This window comes from Equus asinus, chromosome 3 (assembly GCF_041296235.1).
Source record: "Equus asinus isolate D_3611 breed Donkey chromosome 3, EquAss-T2T_v2, whole genome shotgun sequence".
NCBI lineage: Eukaryota > Metazoa > Chordata > Mammalia > Perissodactyla > Equidae > Equus > Equus asinus.
The window spans coordinates 118,160,535-118,167,310 of record NC_091792.1 but is presented as its reverse complement, the minus strand read 5'-3'; positions in this window follow the sequence as shown (position 1 = coordinate 118,167,310).

Sequence of the window (6,776 nt, the reverse complement as noted above, 5' to 3'; positions counted from 1 at the left end):
ATTGTGGTGATGGGAATGGAGAGAATGGACCATATCATTTGTTGTCCATCCTGGACACGTTTGTGAGCAAAAGGGGCCACTGTTCATAATTATGCTGGGAAGACAGGTGTAAATCAAGATCATCCGGGACAACAGAGACATAGGGTCACCCTAAATAGAGGGGAAAGGATGGTTGAGAGATTTTTAAGAGGAGGAATACAGAGCCCTTGGAAATGACTGTGAGAGGAAGTCAAGAGAAACTTCAAAATTTCTTGTGTGGGAGACTGGGCGAAAGCTGCTGATAAAGCAGGTTTGTGTTGCTGGGGAGGTGACGAGCTTGATTTTGGACATGCTGATTCTTTACACAACCAGGTCTGTCCTTTTTGGGTGGTTCTAGAAAGGGAAGGAGGGGCTCCTGCTTGATCATATCCATTGTTGTGGAGACAGAAGCATTTGACTTAGAGTAAGCCCTTGATGTTTGTTTTCTCTATATATGTGAAGTCCCTCAATGATAAAATCTCATTGTTTAATAAAGGCCAGAAACTGATTTCTTATCAGCATTCTGTATCTGATCTCTTAAAAGAGCTACGGCTGACTATGCAGGGAAATAGCTAATGATATAATTGAAAAGGCATTAATAGCCTATACAATTCAATATTAGAGACACAGAACTTGAAGGACTCTCTGGAGGTCATTTAAAACTAGGTGACCCCAGAGCATGCCGGTAGCCCTGATCATAAGTCGTCCGGGGCACAGAGATACCTGAAGAACTCTTAGAGATCATCGAGGAAGATGGTCTGTCTGAGATTCTCTCTATTATTCGACAGCATTTCAAGATTTCAGAAGGTCACTGAATAATAGCCAACGTCCAAATATATACAACTGCAAAGAAAATTTAGCTTTAAACTCTAATCCTCACTATGCCATATGTATCATGTGAGGCTGTTAAACCTCTAGAAGCTTCATTTCCTGGCTTAAAATTCATTATTTTACACTTTAACATTGAATGAACACACTTTTATATTTACATTCCCCTATAAAATAAATTAGAGAGCATTGCTCTTTGTGACAACAAGTAAAAAGAAATCTCTTTGGGTTATTCCATAATTAGGCTCCATCCTTTTTGGTTATGGGGGAAATGATATGATCATTTGGTGGTAAGTGATGCAGTGCCCCCATATTGATCTCCCAGTAGCCTGATTCCGTAATTCACCTTGGCAAAGTAGAAAAATAAAAAATAAAAAATGTCTTTTCATCCTTGCAAGAGGCCTGGGAGAACATCAAACGAGGATGAATAAAACATTTTCAGGGAATAAGTGGTTCAGTCACAGACTTAACTGTGGGTAAAACTTTGTGCTCAGGAGGGGGTTACTTGATGTCTTCAAACATTTGTGGGGATGTTTCTCTGAGAACGTTGATTCCTTCCCTTCTGAACGGATGATCAGCTAAGATGTTAAGATGTTGAGTAACAAATTATCTTTCACTGATACTGTTTTTTTTTTAAGCTTGTTAAGGGATTAGAATAACAGCATTCCTTTCCCTGATGCTAAAGACTCACTTTTTTAAAAGCAGATAATTACATGATTGTTGCTTTATTTACTCTTGCATTGTAGCTGCCTGGCTGGTGTGTCAGCCTCTTAGGTAAATGACAGGCTGATTCCAGGATTGTCACAATCTATAGCTATCAAGCTTCAAATGCAAATCTGTTAATGCCAAGCCATCTCCCTCATGAGTGCCTTCTCATAGCATTAATGTTTATTAAAAATGCTTGCTCTTAAAGAGAAATGTTGACGTGCCAGAACAGAGGGAATATTGGGAAGTTTTAAGTCCCTCTTCTTTTTGATTCTTGTTGAGTGGAATTTTTTCAAGGCATTTGAGTTTATTCCTATACCTATTGAGAAGTAACATTTTTAGATTTTCTCCGAGGTTCAAAGGTGAAATTTTTGTCCTCATATTACTTGACCTTGAGTCCTGGAAGCCCGTGAGATGCAATGGTGATTGGCTTGAAAGTCAAGGACTTCAGGGGTGGGAGAAGTTCCCCACCAATTTTCTTACTGCAGAAAAGTGATCTGGGTGTCAGACATTCAAGAGACAAGGGAGAAGATACAACTTTAAGAGAAAGAAGCTGGTGTCTCCTTGGCCCGCAGTGAAATCTCTTGTTTTGTGTGTGGTCTTAGGTCTCAGGTCTCAGGATTTCATGGGCAGGCTGGCACACAGCTGGGGGGTCTAGTGGAGGCTTGAACAGCCTCCAGTGAGGGAAGCAGACCCGACTGAGGTGTCCTGTTAGGTGTGCAGTGGGAGTGTTAGGAGGGGCTTCGGGGTGCCAATGATGGCTGTGTGGGAAAACCTGCCATCTCCTTAGCCATGGAAATGAGGTGATGGAGATGCAGTAAGTCCAGGAAATGGGTTTTACAGAATTAGGCTCGTTTTGCCTGCCTCTTGATATGCCTGCCTCATGATATGCCAATCACTGAGATGATGAGTTTGCAGCAGAGAAAGGGTTTATTCACAAGGCAGCCAAGTGAGGAGACAGAGAACAAGTCTCAAATCCACATCCCTGAAAATGGAGATTAGGGATATTTATGGGATAAATGGGCAGGGTGGTCTGCAATGTGGGGATACATGATTGGAGGTAAGGAAAAGTAAGCTAATTGATGCTCTGTGCAGGCATAGTCAAGCTTCATGGCTTTTCATAGGACGCATGTTCACAAGATGGTGGTGTTAACATGATCTGAGATCTTTTGGCCCCCTGACATTAAGAGGTCACCTATAGGACACTCATGCAAATCCACTTGATGGTTTGGTGGTTTCTACTGGCCAGAACTGGACAAGACATTGACTCCTAGTTCCTGAAAAACAACTCAAGCATTTGTTACCATGGTGACCCAAGCATCAGAGATGTTATCTGTAAGGAACCTAGTGGGAGCTGGATAATATATTTCTTTCTCCATGAGTTTTAAGGATAAGCAGCACAGCTAACAATGGATGGGTGAACAACTAAAGGCTACAATTAATAACTGCCTGAAGAAAACACTTTAGTTACCAGCTACCTAATCCTTAATGGCTAACCAACCACGGGTTTCATTGTCTTAATTTGGGAAAGCGACACTTTCCAGCTTCATGTGCCTCTCAGAAACCATCTTGCTAAATATTTTTTTGTCACATTCTTAATGTAATTTTATACCAATAGCATTTGCAAGAAGAGGCTCATTAGGGACCAAATAAAAGCTATTCCCAGGTATAATTGCATCAAACCAATTAGAACGTATAAAATTCTTAATCTGGGCCCCATCGAGGCAGAGCTGGTCAATAGAGAGTTTATACCCAAGTAAATACTGTTGACTTACCACCCCTAGTTTGGCAGGAAGAATGCCAGACTTCTTATAAATTTTCTTTGTAAAGCACTTTAAAACCTGTCCTCCAGCTGCATCACTCGACCCTTCCCCTTTGACCTCACTGATCTGCCAAATTGAAAGACTTCCGGTTCCCTGGTTTTGTCATCCTCTCTAGACTTCTCACACGCTGTTTCTTCTTTCTGGAATTCCCTGGAGAAACTAAGCATTTAGCTTCTTCCCAAGACCCTGTTTTCTTTCTCTGGGACAGAACCCTGCCTCCTTTGCCTGTTTCCGTTCTGGGAGTTGTCTTGTTTCTGAACGCCAGACAAGTCTGAACTCCTGCAGTTTGTTGCCAGGTCTGTCTGACGCCTGCCTGCCTGTGTAGACCTCTGTGCATTGTCTGCTCCAGAAGTTCAGTTCCTTCTTGTGGGGCCACCCTGGGTTGGCTGCTCACTTGGACTGCTTTCACTCGTCTGTGTCATGTTCTCCAAGTACATGTCCACACACCGGGCATGCTCCCCTACAGCATCTGTAGCTGAATTTGCTCACAAGAGCTTCCTTCCTCCCAGCCTTTCCTAATCCATCCATCCTGCCCTGCTCTGCCTTTGCCAGAGCTTTTTCTTTCCCTGGGGGCTTTTAGGGTAGGAGGAAAAATAAACTATGACTGGACTCATTTGGAATTTGGCTGTCTATCTTGTTCTTCTCTTCCTTTTGGATTTATTTTTAAAACATTCAGGGCTCAGGGGAAGTGAAAATCCTTCTCAAGGGGCTTAGGCACTCTACTCTGACCCCCAGAGCATCGTTGCTCATCCTTCAGGTCTCAGCTCAGACATTGGCTGTGGGAAGAGCCCTCAGGTCTGGCAAGGGCACCCCTCCTGGGGACATTCTCCATCTTAGCTTTACGGCACTGTATCTAACCACCAGACCACGCAGTCTCAGGATGATGACTAACTTTAAGAACTGATTATCTATTGCTGTATCTTTAGCACTCAGCCCAATAGGTGCATGAATGAATGAATGAACGATGAATGATTTGTCTATACATCTCCCACTGGTTAGCTCTCTTGCCTAGGACATCTCAGTGGGAGAAGGGGATCCCTTTCTTCTCTTATTCCAGCACTTTCCAGCTGCATGACCTTGAGTAAATAACCTCTCTGTGCCTCAGTTTCCTCATCTATAATAATAATAACACCCACCTCATAAGGTCTTAGGAGCGTTAAATGAGCTCATACACATAGAGCACTTGGAACGGTGCTCTGGACATAATTAACCCTCAGTAAATGTTATTCAATTATTTCCTGTGTTTCCCTTGGTGTTTTCACGGGATTACTAAACCAATGGGTTTTTTGGTCAAAATTGATTAATAGAATAAAATAAATCACTGGCTGGACCTTCCCCTCGCACTGGGTTGGGGGGAATTAGATAAACACAGCTTTATTTTCCTTTTTTTTGCTCCTCCATTTGACTCCTCCTGTGTTTTTGGGAGGAACTCAGGGTATTGAGGGGGATGGGTGGGTACTTCCGTTGATGGCCCTTAGGGCTAAATGGCTTTGCAAGTGACCCTTAGAGTTACCTAATGTTTGCCTTAAGTTTGAGAATCTCTTAATGGTTTTACAAGGCGAAAAAAAAAAATACAAAAATCCTATGTGAACACTGATAAAGTTAAAATGGTGTCTGGGACAAAATGGAACCTTGTTTGTGTTGGGCTGGTCTTTGTAGCCCAACTTGCAAAGACCTCCAAGCTGGCCTCTGAGCTGTCTGCCAGTGGGAAGGTCTCCGGGAGAACGGCCTCCTCTGCACCCATAGAATTCTTCAGTTTCACAGTTGCTGCTGTAGGACCTACAGAGATTTGGGGATTCTCCTTTTTCATTCTTTTAAAATAAGCAAAAAGGCAGAGGTTCCAAGGCATCAAAGGGTTTTTCTATTTCTCTTTAATTCTCTATTTCAACGAGTAGTGAATGACATCTGAATATTCCCTACACTGGTTTCAATCCCCTGCTGGTGAGATACATTTTTCCAAAAGGCTAAGCAGTTCTAGACCTCCACTTTCAAGGGCAAAGTGGGCAGAGAGGGTTGATTCAAACGGGTTGGGGCTGTTTTATCCCTTTTTATTGTCTCCCATGTAGTAGAAGGTCAGTGTTAATATCCAATCTGAATTTAATCACCCCATTTGAAGCAGGTTCATAGTTAAGTCCACCTCTGCTCTATGGGAGCAACATTGAACAGCAAACTGGCACAACTTTTGTGGAGAGAGGTGTCTCCAAGGAATCTCACAGGTATTACAGGTTCCACCTGTTGCAGTATTTGTCTTTTTGGAAAAGGTGCCTGCAGACCTCAGTGTTACTTGCTTAATATTCATAGATTCTCAATTCCATTTTTCCTTCCAGAGAGAGGAAGCATTATTAATTTCATGGTGTGTGTCAGAGAGGTTTTAGGAATTTGATCAAGCAGAGCCACTATCAGAAAAGCCAATAGATGATTTGGAAATGCAATTATTCTGGCCTTAATAATGGAGGGGATGATGGTTGTATTGGTTTTCTATTGCTGCTTAACAAATTAACACAAGTTTAGCGACTTGAAGGATTGACTGGGTTCTCTGCTTAGGCTGAAATGAAAGTGTGAGCTGGACTGGGTTCTAATCTGGAGGCTCTTGGGGAAGAATCCACTTCCAAGATCATTCTGGTTGTTAGCCAAATTTAGTTCCTGCGGTTGTAGGACTGAGGTCCCCGCTTTCTTGCCGGCTGCTGACTGGACAGCTCTCTGGTCCTTGCAAGTGGCCCCCTCCATCTTCAAAGCCAGCAACTGTATTGTTGAGTCCTTCTAGTGCTTCAAATCTCTCTGACCTCCTTTCTTGCCACCAGCCAGAGAAAACTCTCTGCCTTAAAAGAGTTCATGTGATTAGACTAGGCTTACCTGAAGAATCCCTTTTTTGATTAAGTCAAAGTGAGTTGATCAACAATCATTTAATTGTATCTGCAAAATCTCTTTTCCCATGTAATGTAACATAATCATGGGCACAATAACTCATCGTATTTACAGTCATGGAGATCGGGATGGGAAATCTTGGGTGGTCAGTTTAGAATTCCATCTACCACAGTTGTCAAATATTGTTTTCTGAAATTAACTCTTCACTGAAGCCAAGCTCCATGGAGTCCCTTCCTTGCTCTTGTGTGCCTGTGATCTTGCGATTTGCTGCCTATGCCCTGTATTCTATCAAGGGAATTTTTCCTGTGGTTCAGAGAGGGTACCAGTCTCCCAGGGCACTGATCCCTGGGGCTCATCTGTTGGTTTTGGACTTTGAGGATTGGGTCTGAAGCCCCCCTCTTGGCTTGGACCTCCCAAGGAGGCATCTGAGAAGCAGAGAGAAATCAACAGAACCCCTGCCAGCCTCCAAACCTGTATGTTTTAGTGTTGAAAATAAATAAGAAATTGCTGCTGTATTCACAGACCAACAATTATCTC